We start from the raw sequence: 17,724 nt of genomic DNA on the forward strand, positions 1-17,724 counted from the left end.
CACCCAGGCTGGAGTGCAATGGCATGATCTTGGCTCACTGCAACCTCCATCTTCCGGGTTCAAGTGAATCTCCTGCCTCAGCCTCCCGAGTAGGTGGGACTACAGGTGCGTGCCACCATGCCTGGCTAATTTTTGTATTTTTTTTTTTTAGTAGAGACAGGGTTTCACCATATTGGCCAGGCTGGTCTCAAACTCTTTGACCTCGTGATCCTCCCTCCTCAGCCTCCCAAAGTGCTGGGATTCCAGGCGTGAGCCACCGCGCCCGGCCTACAAATGTCACTTTAAGACCCTGCTTTCAATTGTTTTGAGTATATACCCAGAAGTGAAGCTGTTGATTATGAAGTAATTTTATTTTTAATATTTTGAGGAACCACCATACTGTCTTCTGTAGCAGCTGTCTGACTTTATATTCTCTACAATAATAAAGGTTAAAATTGCTCTCCATCCTTATCAACACTTACTGTCCTTATTTTTATTACAGTAGTCATCCTAATTGGTATAAGATGGTTTTGATTTGCATTTATCTAATGATTAGTGACGTTGAGCATCTTCTTTTGCCTTTGTTGGCTATTTATATAACTAGTTTGTAGAAATATCTATGCAAGTTCTTTGTCCTTTAATAAAAAACATGTTATTTGTTTTGTTATTAATAGACTATAGTTTTACAGTAGTTTTAAATTTAAAAAAATTTTTTAAATGAGCATAATCAGAAAGTGCAGAGTTCTCATATATCCTCACCTCTTCCCACCCAGTTTCTCTATTATTAAAACCTTGCATTAATGTGGTATAATTGTTATAATTAATAAGCCACTACTGATAAGTTATTAATTAGATTCCATAGTTTACATGAAAGTTCACCGTGTGTGTTTTATCTTCTATGAGTTTTTATGAATGTATAATAACATTTATCTAGCCTTACAGTGTCATACAGAATAGTTTTACTGCCCTAAAAATCTCCTGCGGTCCACCTATTCCTCTCTCCCTTTCTTCCCACGGACAACTGGCAATCGCTAATCTTTTCAGTTTCTCCTAGTTTTGCCTTTTCCATAATGTTATATAGTTGAAATTATACAAGATGTAGCCTTTTCAGCTTGGCTTGTGTTACTTAGAAATTTGTATTAAAGGTTTCTTTTTGTCTTTTTGTGGCTTGATTGTTCATTTCTATCAACAAATAATATTTCATTGTATGCATGTACCACAGTTTGTTTATCCATTCACCAATTAAAAGACATCTTGGTTGTTTCAAAGCTTTAGCAATTCTAAATAAAGCTGCTATAAATATTCATGTGCAAGTTTCTGTGCACACATGAGTTTTCAATTCATTTGAGCAATTATCAAGTAGTGTAATGGCTGGATCATAGGCAACAGTATGTTTAGTTTTGTAAGAAATTGCCAAACTGTTTTCCAAAGTGACTGTATCATTGTGCATTTCCACCTACAATTCATGAGAGTTTCTGTTGTTCCACAAGTTGGTCAGCCTTTGGTGTTTGCATTGTTTTGGATTTTAGTCATTCTAATAGGTGTGTAGAGGTATCTCACTGTTTTAATTTGAAATTCTGTAATGGCATATTGTATTGAGCATTATTTCATATATATTTTTCCCATCTGTATATTTTTAGCAAGTTTCTGTTAAGATGTTTCACTCATTTTTAATCAGATAATTGGTTTTCTTATTCTTGAGTTTTAAGAGCTCTTTGTATATTTTGGATACCAGTCCTTTATCAAATATGTGTTTTGTAAATATTTTCTCCCAGTCTATGGCATGTTATTTCATTCTCTGAACAGGGTTTTATATAGAGCAGAAATGTTCCATTTTAATGAAATCCAATTTGTCAATGTTTTTCTCTCATAGATAAGGCTTTTGTTATGATATCTGAAAAGTGATTGGCAAAACCATGGTGACCTGGGTTTCTCCAATGTTATCTTCGAGGAGTCTTATAGTTTTGTGTTTTACACTTAGGTCTATGATCCATTTTAAGTTAATTTTGTGAAAGATATAAGATCTATTTTTTTTTCTTGTGAATGTCCAGTTGTTCCAGCATCAGTTGCTGAAAGGATTATTCTTTCTTCATTGAATTGCCTTTGCTTCTTTTTCAAATATCAGTTGGCTGTTTGTGTGGGTCTGTTTCTAAGTCCTTTCTTCTGTTTCATTGATCTGTTTATCTATTTTTCACTAATCTGAGACTGTCTTATTTATTGTAGCTTTATAGTAAGACTTAAAATAGGAAAAATCAGTCATCTATTTTTTAACTCCAAATTTTTCATTTTGAAAGACATATACCTGTGGATATTTATTAATGCACATTGTTATCAAGGTCTGCATTGGTAACAAAGATTGCCCATACCCTCTGTTTCTCAACATACCCCAAACTATGACCAGAATGTAGGAACTTGGGATTTCTGATATCGAAATGAATACACCAAGCCTTCCACCTTGTTAAATATTAAGAAATCCTGTACATCTTTCTATGCCCCTGGAGCATCTCTGAGGCACAGAATGCAGCTATGCCTCCAGGCACCTGGAGGACATTCAGATGACATGCCCAGAGTATGGGTATATTGGGGGAAGCAAGAGTAGAATAACACTTGTCTTTTACATGTTAACCCATGCTTAGAGAGATCAGTGCTGAGAGGGGTCCTTTTAGCTGGGAGCTGCTATCAGGCCTTGGCCTGCCCATCCTCTGAGGGCCTTCTGTCCTCACTGACCCCATCTTTCTGTGGTCAGTCTAAAGGTCAGCATCTTCCAATACTTAACTTTCATTATCCCCCTCTTAGGATGCCATAGTGCCTCCTCTTAGATCAAAAAAGTTTTCTGCCTGAAAACTTTCTGCCTTTGACCCATGGAGACAGATTAGACACACACACACACACAGTTTCCCTACTTTGTCATGGGTGACGGAAAGAAATAGGTTTTGTGCCTTCAAAATGAGGGATCATCTCTCTCCAGAGCATAGCCAATAAAAAGAAAAGACATTTAATCTCTGATAGAGAATTCTCCCTGTTGTATACATTTTTATTTGCTAGTAATCCTAACATAATCCACGCTACATATTGAACTGCTCATTTCTTTCATTTTCTCTGTCTCCTGAGCATCCACTCCTGGCTATAGGCAGCAGCATTGGTTTTATATTGGCTTTTTAAATCAAAAGCCATCCTCCATCAAAGCTTAGACAAAAGAAATAGACAGGTGCTGAAATATTTACAGATAGATTATGCCTCTGGCTATACCATGCCTCAAAACAGCACAGTCAGATAATGTATTCCATCAAGGCAAGAAACTCAAGACGCCTCACTGGACAATTAGACAAAGAGGAGTAATGGGTATTCTCTTCACCTCGGAGGAGAGAACAAAAGGTAGTAGTTCTCTCTCACAGCCAGAGGAACATTCCCACTCCCAATACCAATGTCATTCCAGATAAAACGCTCTTTGTAAGATTCAGTATCGTTAACTGACTCAGTCATGAGTAAGTGGAGTTAGATCAAAAATGAGAGGAATTATTTTTATGATCATTAAATACCAGAGAAATCTGTGTCCTCTCTAAAGAAAAGTTTTACAGTGCCTTTTTTATAGTACAGGACATATTTCCATTAAAAAAAAGATGGGCTTGGTTTTCAGATTAGTATTCAGTTGATAACTCTAAGTTACATACTATAAGAAACTTTTTTCCTTGTCATCACAATGAATAGAAACTTTCTCTCATGCTTATTTTTTTCTTAGAAATTAGGCATGGAGGATGATGCATTATGTTTGTTCATAACTGCTTTGTGCCTGTGTGACATCAAAAAGGTATTCATCCCCAATTTGAAACATGAACATTTTACTGCTTTTTTAGTTGTCACAAAAGTATAGAATGGACAGCAGAATAAGGAGCATATTTTCAGTTCTGCCTTTTTCAAGTACCAGTTAACTAGTTGGTGGCTCATACCCTCCTCTTCATTCTCTTCTCATTTATCCACAGTTTTGCCATTTCACTTTTTTCATCATGTCAGAAGAGAGATACAAATAGGTAATAAAATTCAGAGTAATCAGTTTTGGTTGCATTTAGTATGTCTTATAAAAGGCTGAATGAAATGGATTTTGACATTACTGACTAAAAAATTGAGAGAAGAATATTTGTATTTCCTTTGGGTCCATGTTCTCCTGCTTTTGCCAATTCTTCATAGGATGAAGAGGATGTGACTTGCACATATGCACACTCAATAAATAATATTTGAATGAATGATGTATAATGGTGGGACTTCATACACTTCTCACATCTCACCTGACTCTCTTTTCTCTCTCTTTCCATCCTTCTCTTTCTGTCTCTCACATGCACATACACACGCACATGCACATGAACACATACACAATGACTTTCAAATTTTAGTGCACATTAGAATTACGTAGAAGAGTTATTCAAAAGCACATTCGTTACTGGGCCCAAGACCTGATTTTCTAATTCAGTTTGTCTGAGATTGGCCCAAGGATTTGCATTTCTAACATGTGCCTAGGTGATGCTCATGCTACTTGTCCAGGGACCACACTTAGAAAATCACCGCTCTAATACATGTGTCTTCTCCTTCCTATGGCCTTTCCCTCTATACACAAATGCTCTCTGCAGCAAACAAGTATAATTCCCTTTGTCACATCCTCTCAGTTCCTCTCGGATTTTAACCACAGCTGTGCTGGGCAGATCCATTCAAGTCTCAAGCTGCCAGAGGCCACCTTCATCTGGGAATTTCTCTGCTCTTCTGTCTTGGAGCCACCTTCAAAGAGGCAGAAGCCACTCAATACACAGCCCAGAAGTATAGAGGAGGTAAAGTCCATGAGGGATGGGAATGTGCCCCAGCCTCTTGTTTGTCATGAAGACAATTCTGAGATGTTTACTGTAAGTGAATGTGGCCCATGGAATCAAGCCCCCATTTCCTACAGTGATGCCCTTGGTACAGCACATTCCTATTGGCTGTTCCACCTTCCCTGTCTCATCTCCTTTCCTCACTCCTGTCCCCTACGTCACATTCTGATAAGCTACCTTTACCAGTGCCTTCCCTGTCTCATCTCCTTTCCTCACTCCTGTCCCCTACGTCACATTCTGATAAGCTACCTTTACCAGTGCCTTTGTCCTACATGTTGCTTTCAAGAGAATCTGAACACAAACACCTGCCCTGAATCCCAGAGGCTATAAGCTACTGTCCTACTTCCCTCACTCCCTTCATCAACAGCTATCTTGATGACTATGCACTCAATTTCTTCATTTCCTCACCTTTTAGTTGCTTCTCAAACTTGAAAGAAAAGATGATCTCTATCTGATGCATTTTCCCAAAGCCCATGCCAGGAAATGAATTTTTTTTATTTCAGATTCCATCTGCTTTTTCCAGACTCCTTTCTCCTTCATTCTGCAAGATTTTATGATGTTCACTCTCCCTTGCTTTTGAAACTCAGAAAAAGTGCCATCTCTCTTTTGAATTTGGACAATCTGCTTTTCTGCCAATATAGTGTTCTTTCAGATCTCTCTCACACTTTATTGTGCTTGCTTGGTCATATGTCCTGTCTCCTTCTAATGAGCTCCTTGTTCAGACGCTCCCAGGTTTTCTAGATTCATGACATCCTTGGTATCTTGGTAATTTGTTTCACAATGCCCTTAGGCCAAAGGAAACAATAATGGTTCCATTCATTAAAGAGTTATATCTGAGCAACTTAATAAGTATGTATATGTCTTAACAAATTAGCAGCAATTTGAAAACATGACATACCTAAATACTGGCTCAGTTCTAAACAAGCACAGTTACTAATAGGTTGTGTGTACCTGTTGACCACTGCAAAACTTTTCAAAATTCAGGATCAGATCAAACATCCTCAAACTCACTCCATTTTCTACATTGATTTCTATGTTTGCTTATTTGAAATCTTGTGTTTTCAAAGTTATGGCATCATTAACAAGAACATAGCATGAGTTAATGTTGAAACTGTGAGCTACTTTGATTTAATAATTTGTGCGGTCCAATACATGTTAAGTAGGCCTGTGTTTCCCCTCAAATTTTAAAATATTCTACTGTACCTTTGTGAATTCACAATAGTACTGTGGGTTGCCTCAGTGCAGGATTTGGAAACCTTTGTCTTGAGAACATAATACGCTCTGTTATGGGTTGAATTACTTTCCCCAGAGGAGATATATAAAGTCCTAACCCCAGTACTGCAGCATATGACTTTATTTCTGTCTTTGCAAATTTAACCAAGTTAAAAATGAGGTTATCAGGGTGGGCTTTGAGCCAATATAACTGCTGTCCTTATAAAAAGGGGATATTTGGACACAGAGGCAGATGGACACAGAGGGAAAACTGTGAAGATGCGTAGGGCAAATGCCATGTGAAGACAAAAGATTGAAGCAATGCATCAACAAGCCAAGAAATGCCAAAGACTGCTGGCAAGCCACCAGAAGCTAGGAAAATGCAAGGAAGGACTTCTTTTCCAGTTTCAGAGGGAGCATGGCTCTCTCAACACCTTGATTGTACTGTGGACTTTTGGCCTGCAGAATTATGATATAATAGTTTCTGTTGTTCTGAGTTATCCCTTGTGTCATACTTTGTTATGGCAGTCCTAGGAAACTAATAACACAGCACTCACAAATAAAACTCTCTCTTCTCCATACAAGTGTAATATAAACTGCTAGGGGCAGAGACTATAATATTCACCTCTCCTGTTTCTTTAGTTATAGAACTCATATTTTTAGACACATCAATGATCAGCTAGATGTCATTTTTGCCTTCTTTTGCATACAAGGTGACCAATGAAATTCAATCAGAAGTCATTAAATAGGACTTTTTTTTGAAAGGTCTTAAAATAGGCTGATTCATCTGAGAGGCAGATCCTTTCAGCTCTTCATCCTCATTTCTACCTAAAATGTGAATCTGATGGCTGGAACTTCCACAGTCCACTTGTAATTATTAGAAGACCTTAAGGAAGGAAGCCATGTGCTAAGGATAGAAGATGGCTGCATCCCTAGGCTGTCATCTAAGTTCTAAACAGCTGACCTTCAGACTTTTTGTTTAGGAAAGAAAAATAAGCCTTTATTTATCTTATTTAGGCCATTGTTAGTTGGTTTTGTTGTATGCCTAAATTAGTCACTAGCCCTAACCTGTATTTTAAAGTTCAATTCCATATTTATAACTGCATTATGGACTTTTCTACCTAGGTATAATGTTTATTGCTGGAAATTTAATAACACTGAAGCCAATGCTCAACCACTGTCCAAACTAGGTCAACATCTGGACTATATTATTTCTGTCAATGGAATCATCATCCTTTTGGCACTAAAACTTAAACTTTCAAGCCATATTTTGCTTCCCTATTTGCCTAGAATCCCTCCCAACTCATTGATTTACTATTGAATGAACAAGTAATTATTAACCAGCTACTAAGTCCCCAGTTCTGCTGGTGTATGTGCTGGAAACAGAGCAGTGAGTAGCACTGACACAGTCTTACTCTCAAGAATCTTACGTTTTAGTTGGGATCATGGGTAATAAACTTATAAGCAAACACTTGTGTAAAATAATGGCAAGTTTGGATCAATGTTATATAATAAAATAAGAAATTATATTACTTTGCTTGAGCTGCCATAAGCAAGTATGACAGACTAGGTGGCTTAAATACAGAAATTTATTTTCTCAAAGTCCAGGAATTTAGAAGTTCAAGATCAAGGTGTTCACACAGTTGATTTCTTCCAGCTCCTTTCTCCTTTATTTGTAGATGTTCTCTCTCTACCTTTGCAAGGTGTTTTCTTTGTATCTGTGTCCTAATTTCCTCTTAAAAGACATCAGGGCTGGGCATGGTGGCTCATGCCTGTAATCCCAGCACTTTGGGAGGCTGAGGCAGGAGGATCACCTGAGGTCAGGAGTTCAAGACCAGCCTGACTAACATGGAGAAACCTCATCTCTACTAAAAATATAAAATCAGCCGGGTGAGGTGGCACATGCCCGTAATCCCAGCTACTCAGGAGGCTGAGGCAGGATAATCACTTGAACCCGGTAGGCGAAAGTTGCGGTGTGTTGAGATGGTGCCATTGCACTCCAGCCTGGGCAACAAGAGTGAAACTCCATCTCAGAAAAAAAAAAAAAAAAAAAAAAAAAAAAGACAGCAGTTGCATTGAATGAGAGAGCCCACCCTAATGACCTCATTTAACGTTAATTACTTCTTTGATGGCCATATATCCAAATATAGTCACATTCTGAAACACTAGGGATTATACCTATAAATTTGGTTAAAAAGTGAAAACAACCCAAATGTCCATCAATTGGACAAACAAAATGATGAATGGACAAACAAAATGGTTTTAGCCTTGCAACAGAATATTATGTCTTTAAAGGGAATAAAATACTGGCTCATGCTACAACACAGATGAACCTTGAGACCATTTTGCTAGGTGAAAGGAGCTAGCATAAAAGGTCACATATTATTTAGCCACGTTTATATAAAATGTCCAGAATAGGCAAATTCATGAAGACTGAAAATAGATCAGTGTTTGCCATGGGCTGAGGGGAGGAGAGATTAGATTGACCACTAAAGAATATAGGGAGGTGGGGGTTTCTTTTTGGAGTGATGAAAATATTCTGGGACAAGGTTGTGGTAATGTTTGCACAACTTTGTGACTCTATTGAACATCACTGAATTGTCTACTACATAAGGGTTTAACTGTATGGTGCGTGAATTATATCTCCATTGAAAAATGTCGAATCTCCTAACTCCTTGCTCTGGCTCAGTGGCTCATTGAACTTTATCTCTAAAGGGGAGGCTTGAATTTTCAACTACTCCTCCACTAAGACTCACAACCTAAGGTGGTTCCATTGATGTTGAGTGAGAGTGAAGAAAAACAGATAAGTTAGTCATAATCTTCTTGGCAGAAAATGGTTTGCAAGGACTAAAGAAGGTTTTGCTTTGTCCAAATTTAGCAAAATCTGCCAAAGCATGAGCTGACCTTTTCTGTTAAGCTCCACCTTTTAACCAGCAAAGGGTAGAATGAAAGATTAAGGAGGGAGGGAGGATTGGCAGAGCAAAAGAGTGAAGAATCCAGATTCTGAAACCAGGATTTCTAGGTTTTAATCTCAGCAGAGCCATTTCTATCAGTGGAAGCTTCAGGCAATCACTAACCACTGTGTGCCACAGTTACTTCATTTCTAAACTGTGGAAGTTAGTTCTACATATTAGAATTGTTATGCTGATTTAGTGAGTCAATATTTGTAAAGCATTTACAACTGTGTCACACACATAGTAAGCACGATATAAATGTTTGTTAATATAACATGTTATATTAACAATAAAAAATGAGGTGATGGTGAGCAGTTATAACGTAGAAAATATAACTACACATATATGTAGTGTATAATGTAGTACTTATTAAAATAAAGAATAACACAACTTGCTATTTATTAACCCTTATAGATTTAGCTTAACTTGGCTCAAGCCCCTAGTTTTGCATCTGAGTCTGATGCCTCCATTGATCTCAGAATTTCTGGACCTACATCTCCAAGGATTTATCTGCCTCCTCCCCTCCATCTTTAAAGGCTACCTGCATTTATTTATTTCCTTTCTTTCTTTCTCTTTTCTTTTCTTCTCTTTTTCTTTCTTTCCTTCTTGTTTTGTTTTTTTGAGACAGAGTCTTGGTCTGTTGCCCGGGCTGGAGTGCAGTGGTGCAATCTCAGCTCCCTGCAACCTCTGCCTCCCAGTTTCAAGTGATTTTCCTGCCTCAGCCTCCTGAGTAGCTGGAATTACAAGTGCACACCACCACATCTCGCTAATTTTTTTTTTTTTTTTTGTATTTTTAGTAGAGATGAGGTTTTACCATGTTGGCCAGGCTGGTCTCAAACTCCTGACCTCAGGTAATCCACCCACCTCATCCTCCCAAAGTGCTGGGTTTACAAGTGTGAGCCACAGCGCCCAGCCCCTGCATTTCATCTCTTGCCTACATACCACACTACAGAAACCTTGCATAAACCCTCTTCCCCTGTGCTATGGACTGAGTTGAGTCTCCCAAAATTTACACGTTGAAGCTCTAACCTCCAAGGTGGTCACATTGGGATGGGAGGTAATTAGGTTTAGATGAGGTAATGGGAGTGGGGTCCTCGTGCTGGGATTAGTGTCCTCATAAGAAGTGACACCAGGGAGCTTGTCACTTGTCTCTCTCTCTCTCCCTCCCTCCCCATTTGCCTGCCCCTGCTACCCCATGTCCATGCATGTACAAAGAAGAGCTCATGTGAACACATAGGGAGATGGAGGCTACATATAAGCCAAGAGAAGAGGTCTCAGAATGAAATCTACCTTGCTGGTACCTTGGACTTCCCTGCCTCCAGAACAGTCAGAAAGACATTTGTAGTTCCAGCCACCCAGTCTATGATATTTTGTTTGGCAGTCTAAGCTGACTACCACTCTCCGCTTCAGTGGCAAACACCACTGTATGGAAAATAGCTCTTATTCTTGAAAGTTGGATAAGCAAATAATGTTACATTTCTTTATTTTATCTCTTATTTTCTCTATAACTCAAGTTGAATCTAATTCTATGTACATGATCTATTAAGCTGGCAAAAAAATTTCCAGAGCCCTCTTGCTGCCTCTCCACTCAGCGTCATGTCCTGTTTTCAGATGCATGGCAGACACTCGTGGAGGGTCTTCTGGTGCCCAGCCCATTAATGGTGTCTACCCTGGGCTTTGTGAGCTCAAAGTCTGGCCTCTCTGCTACTCTGATGGCAGTCTCATGCCATGGAATTCCTGGGAGTGATTGAAATCTCAGAGTTTGGGGTCAGCCTTCTGACAGTCACTACACAGTCCTGATATCTGAGTTTGGTGACTTCCCCAGGGTGCAGGGTACAACTCTAATCCCTGGTGTCCTGCATGGTGGGGATCTGACCAGAAGAGACCAAGTCACGTCAGCATCCCACTGGTTATCCAAGCCTAGACCAGGGCTCTCTATTGAAACCTTGCTGGCCAATCCATCTTATTCCTTGAAAGCTGTCAGCACCACAGCCCTTTTTCTTTCTCTCATTTGTACTTCATAGAGAGTGAGAATTCTAGAATCTTCTTAGATGACATCCAAATTGTCCAGCATTCTTCTTGGAACTAATAATTCCAGTCCAGCCTGATTATCCAAAATATACACTCTGAGCATGTGTTATACTTGCTACACAGTTTCACATCTTAATGCATATGGACTTTCACCTCCCTGCTCATCTGTGATCAGCAAATAGATATAAAACCCACACAATTCTTCTAGTTGCCACACACCTGGGCAAGTATTGTTAGGCATCTCCCTAAAGAAACAGGCATCTGGAACTTGGAGACCACAGAGCAGTATGGTCCAGTAGAATTGTCTGTGATGACGGACATTACCTACGTTTGTTCTGTCAAACGCAGTAGCCACTAGCCACAGGTAGATATGGAACACATGAAGTGTGGCTGGGGAAGGTGTCACAACTGAAACACTTGAAATGTAAGACTTCTTTTCATTTTCACTTTAGTGCATTTATACTTGCATTTAAATAGCCCCCTGTGGCTAGGGGCTACTATATTGCCCAGTGGAGGCAGCAGGAAGCATTCCCAAAGTGCGAGCACACAGCTTTTCCACCACCTTCAGACCAGAGGCCTGCCCCTCTTGCAGCATTTCAGTGGCATATTCTAACCCAGTATTTCCAAATATGAGTAACACATAGATATCTTTTAAAGAAAAATAGAATTTCTGTACCATAGTATTGCCTCTGAATTTCATATGCCTTTAGTGCTTCCTGTAAAAGTGATGGCTCAATTCTCTCACCAGTTTTCTCTTATTAAACAGCCACAAAATCTTTATCAGTAGCATGTAAAGATATCTTAGAGCTATTACTTGTCTCCATAAATGCAAATGCTGACACTGCAATTGCAGGACAAGACTTACTCATACGGGCTTATCTGGGGGACCCAAAGTAGCCTTTAAAATGTTACTCTTTTATTCACTTAGCAAATGAAAACCACAAATGCAAAATTTCCGCTAAAGAATTCATAAATCCCAGTTTGATTGAAACTATTCTAACATCAATTTTAAAATATCCCATTTCCTGACACTGCACTCCTGGCAAATAAATATCTCCAGTTTCTGAAAATGAGTAGCCTTCACCAGGGCCTAGCGGTTACTGACAACCAGCAGTTTCTGACAAGCAGTTACTGTGGGACTGACACAGTCCAGTGCCTAGGGTACAGGGAATCCTCTCCCAACAAATGAGGACCCACTATGGAGCTCCTTTCCCTTCTAGAATGCTCTCCAGTTTCTACAACAACAAAATACCTTAGTTAAACATTACCAACTTCCAGTTTGGAATTTCATGAGTCACTCTGGTAATTTTACATCATTCACCTGGCTCTCTCATGCACCTGGATCCCTCTGAAGCATCCAGTCTTGGAAGTGCTTCCCCAGGGGTTTTAAAGCATATCTCAAAATAGTTTCCACATCTCTCCTGTTATAAAGAACACTGTGTCCTCTATGGATCAATATTTACTCCCTGCATGATGAGTTGCAGTTTTGCAATTGAGGTTTGGTGGACTCAGCTCCAGCAGAGTGATTTAATGATACAGCTGGACATTGCTCTTTAAGATCCATATTCTGGAGAAACCCCCTCCAATGTATCACCTGTATAAATAACCTGGAGTCATGCTGCCTGTCAGAAATTTAGGTAACCCTAATAGGAACACTCAACTTCACTATGTGGATGGTTCCAGTGTCTCTCCCCCAATTTTATAAAATCCTCAGTGGTACCATCCCATTGTGGTTTTCTCTCATCTCCATACTCAGTACTATGTCAGCCATTTAGGCTCACTCCCTTTACCAGCACCCTCAAGAAACAGTCACAACTTACCTCTTTGGAGAGAGGAATTCTCTAGCCATGGGTTCAGCTCTTACCATATCACTCCCTCCTCCACTTTCTGCCCATCTTCTGCTAACTTCCAAAGACCCATATTCCTAGCACACATCTTTCCCACCAGGCACCACGCTATGTAAACTATTGCCCAGCACTCCTACCCCAAATTCCTTTTTGTTATAAGAAGAAAAAAAAAATGCCAATCCACAATCTGGTTTGCATGACCTGTATCTCCATCCATTGATTCAGACTTTTATTTTAAGGGAAAGTTTCTGTAAGTTCCTTCTGCCTTCTGTGTGTATTTAAAGTAGAATGCTTATTTCCTCAAATCTTTAGTATAGCCAAGTTTCACATGACACATCACCTTCTCATTCAATTCCAGCCACATTAAAGCAGGCACAATTTCTCTGAAGAGGAATAGAACTCCAAAGAGCACCCTGATTATAGCATTATCCCACTCAAACGGAAATAATATCAGCAATTTGTCTGCTAGGGGATGAAGTTTAATGACTGAACTCAAATCTTTGGAGGGCATAATAAAGCACTGAAAAACATTCTGAAATGATCAGAATCACTGAAGATGTGATATATATATATTTTATAACAGGCTTTTTCAGTGATAACTTAGCTAGAGAGAAAATTGTTTTAGAACCTGGAAAATCAGCTGACATTAAAAGCACGTAAAACTAGACTATTTATAGCCTCCCACTTTCTTGTCTTCTAAATTGTCAGTATCATCTAACATTGTTTTTTGAACAAGAAATATGTTTTCAATGTTTAAGTAGTCTTGCCACGTAAAAGTTACAAAGGAGCTAATCAATAGTAGTCACCCAACCTTAGAAACTTAGGTTCTATTGTGTGAGAGGGAAATAAAAGAATTCAAGGGCTCTCTATCGGTTAGCTTTTGCTGCGTAACAAACCATGCCAAAGCTAATCATCAATTTAGTACATCATTTTGTGAGTCAGTAATTGGGGTTGGGCTCAACGGGGTTGTTGTTCTGGTCTCAGCTGGATAACTCACATGTGTACAGTCAACTACCAGATATTTGACAAGGGTGACTGTTCTGGAATGATCTTGCTTGGAACAGATTATTTCTGTTTCATACTTAAAATAAATAAATAAATAAATCTTTCACCAGGATAGCTTGGACTTGTTCTCTGCTGTTTTGTGGTTTCAAGAGAGAGACAGGGCATGCAAGGTCTCCTGAGATCCGGACTCAGAGCTGACGCACAGTTACTTCTGCTGCATTCATTAAAGCAAGTCACCAGCCAGATCAAATTTACAGGATGGGGAATTAGGTTTTACCTCTCAAGAGGAAAAGCTACAGTCACGTGACAAGTGAGCATGGATATAGGAAGAGGAATTTTTTCAATCTACCACAAAGACATGTCCTAAGTTTGAAGCATTTAAAAACCTACAGGTTAAAAAAAAAAAAATACCCAGGAAACTCCTGAGAAAAAACAACAGGGTCCTCATCCATGATTGCTGTTAATTGATAAGCAGTTACTCAAATCACTGTGTCTCTCTGAAGGTAGTTTTTATTTGCCCACTCAATCGTATCTCTACTCCCACCACACCTGATCTCTTCCATCTTCTTCTCTGGTTTTCTTCAGTCTTCTCGAAACTAAACAAAGTTAATGGTTGATTACTGGTGATTTCTGTCTAAAACTTTATTGTGATAGTTGATGTCCTGGGCAATTTGTTTTGATATTTGACCTAAGTAGACAAGTACTACAACCCTAGAGATTTACTGATAGGCCTATATTCTCCCTTAAGGAACACTGTCCCTAAAGCTTGTCACACTCTTGTCCAAAATGAAAAACTTATAAAATGTTTTTATAAACAGTATTGCACTTGAGATGCAAGCTTAGATAAGGACTTTAAGAGTCCTGTATGTCCAGACTGAAAAGCTAAATGTTACCCATTAAAGAGTCCTGACCGTGTATTTGGTCTGCCAATGAATAATATTGGTAATGAAGCCTACTTCTGGATTTTCAATAGTGTGGGCAGATCCCTCTAGACCAGTGTTATCCAACAAAAATATAATGTGTGCCACTTGTGTCAACTTAACTTTTCTAGTAGTCACATTTATAAAGTAAAAAATAAAAAATAGGTGAAATTAACATTAAAAGTGTGTTTTATTTAACTCCGTATTTCCAAAATATTAGATCTTCAATGTAAAATAAAATGTGACCCTCATTTTGCCTTTGAGGGCTAAAAGTAGGTCATGGACTTCTTTTTATGCTCTGTGTCTAACTCAGTTCTTGGCGAATAAGATGTGACTAATAGATGTAGGATGAATGAAAGAATAACGTCTAAATCAACAAAAAAAAGTGAGGGCCTATTATCTGATATTAAGTAATTCAGTCTTTAAAGACTATGTTGTCATTACCTAGAGGGATAACCATTTTTTCCCCATGAATTTTGGTTTTAAATGCTTGAAACTAAATGCCAGCCCAAGTGGTTTAATCATATGCTTTTAAGCCTTAAACAACCTACATTGTCACTGAATTCCACTTGGAAGCTGATTTAAAGACAGAAATTCCTTAGACATAGGGTACGTTTTTTATCAAGGCTAGTGTTGGAATAACCAGGAGTGCCTGGTAAGGGCAGTCCTTGTCTGCCTCAGGGTCCTTCCTAAGGACATATATTTATTTTCCAGTAAATGGATTTCATGTAATTTACACCTACAACTCCCACTTGACTCTCAGTTCTATGACAGCTATTTTTTCCTGCTATAAAAGCACTTAGTCTCTTAACTCCACTTGATAGGCATTTCTTCAAATATTCATAAAGTTTTCTGTAAATGTCCAAGTTTTCTTTCTGCATCCATAAATATATCAGTAAAAGAAGAATCACATATCAAACCAAGACAGGTTTCAAACTTCAGCCTGAGATTCGCTTTGAACTTAAAAATCTCTAAAATGTACATCACAGTTTGTTTTTTCTAGTGCTTTTTTAAATGCTTTTTCTAAACAAAGAAAGGCTGTGTCTGAAGTGAGGAAAACTGTGAGCAAAAAGAAGAGTTATCAGAGGTTGGCAGACCCAAAACACTGCACCCACCAACTTGACCAACTCAAATGGCATATTTTAATGGGTATGAATTCATATGGCTAACAAATCCACTATCAACAAGGGACAGCTCTGCTTTTTACCTCCTCAGTCATTTAGTTATTAAATAAAAAAAAATACTGAATATTTGCTATCGAACAGTGCTGGGCTAGCAGCAATGTTGAGCACTCTAGAAGCATAACTCATGATCCCTTCCTCTTTCCTTCAAGTTGTTTAAGTTCTATTTGGGCCAGGCACAGTGGCTCATTCCTATAATCCCAGTCACTAAGGAGGTAAAGGCAGGAGGATTGCTTCTTGAGGCCAGGAGTTCGAAACTGCAGTGAGCTATAATCACACCACTGCACTCCAGCCTGGGCAACAGAGTGAGACCCCATCTCAAAAACAAAATAGTTTGTTTTGGGAAATAAGCCCAAGGTCATCTCAATGCCACTGTTCCTCCCTATTTCCTTTTTGCAAAATCCGTTTAGGGTGAGTGGATTGCTTCCTTAAAAAGACTTTCTTATCACCTCAATAATATAATATACTACAGTTAGCTTTATTATTTGTAATTATTGCTATTATCAATACCTGGAAAATATGATTGATTGATTGATAGTCTAATTGCTGATCTGTCTCTAATTTTGCTAGTCATAAAAAGCTAAGAACAAAACAATAGGTGGCAGGCACTTGCACATTCTAAAATGAAGTATTGGGCTATTTGTGCATGACTTGCAGAGGAGATGGGGGAAAAGAAAGGTTGTCACAGTCTAAGCCCAATACTCACAAGTGTAAGGCAGTGTCAATTAAGAGTAAACTATCAAAGCAAGAGATGGGGAGAGTCATTGGTTTGCTGTGGATTTTCCCTCCCTCACCCAGTGTTGGTGGGAAGCAGGGTGGTTTGACCCCAGTCTGAAAGAGGCTTCAGGAAATCTGGTGGAGACTGTGTTCCCTAGGTGGTGTTAGACCCTCAGGTGGAAAGTCTCAGGAAGAGAAACTGATTATGGCTGCCCCAGCTGCGCTGACAATGAAGTAAGGAGAGTCAGCCATAATGGAAATGGCCTGGACTCTCACAGATCAGGAGGACTAGCCAAAGAAGATGCCCAAAGTGGAATTCTCTGAAGCAGAACTAGAGGCAAGTCTCTCAGTTGAAAGGATCTTAGCAAATCGAGGCTGCAGGCTGCACCCGCAGAGAAAAAGCTGGGAGTTAGTGTCATCCATGTCAAGGACCCCTGAAGATTCCTTCAGTACATGTGCAGAAAAAGCTTTGTGCATTGGCCAAGCCCAGAGCATAACAAAGCCAGGGCATGACAGTCTCACAAGGAAGACCTCCCCTGCCTCCCTCCACCCAGCTCTAAAGGGGTGAGAAACTATCAAAGGAGGTAGTAAGGAGGAGGAGGAAAGGAGAAGCACAAGATAAGAAAACAAATCAACGATTGTCTACAATCCCTTTTCCCTGTTACAGGGTTCTATCAGTTGGTGAAGTGAGAAGCTTTAGCTATACTTGAAGTAGTTAAGAGTTTTGATTAGTCCATGGGGCTGGGTACTTTCATTACTGAAATGAAACTGTTTTGTGCTGTAAAGTGATTAGAGAATTTTTGTAGTCTGAGTTATGATATAAATTAAAGATGTTTTGGTGTTGGACCAACATTTCATCCAGGAAATGATGCAAACTAATATCACACAATTTGGATAAGTTCTGAAGTGTAAGAGTACAGTTATTTTGTGATTCTTCCTTCTAGATCTCACTTTTTCAATGAAGTAGTGATAGACATTTATGTGCTTGCTTATTTTCCATCTTTCTCACTGGAACATAAGCA

The sequence above is a fragment of the Gorilla gorilla genome, chromosome 21 (assembly GCF_029281585.2).
Source record: "Gorilla gorilla gorilla isolate KB3781 chromosome 21, NHGRI_mGorGor1-v2.1_pri, whole genome shotgun sequence".
Classification (NCBI taxonomy): domain Eukaryota; kingdom Metazoa; phylum Chordata; class Mammalia; order Primates; family Hominidae; genus Gorilla; species Gorilla gorilla.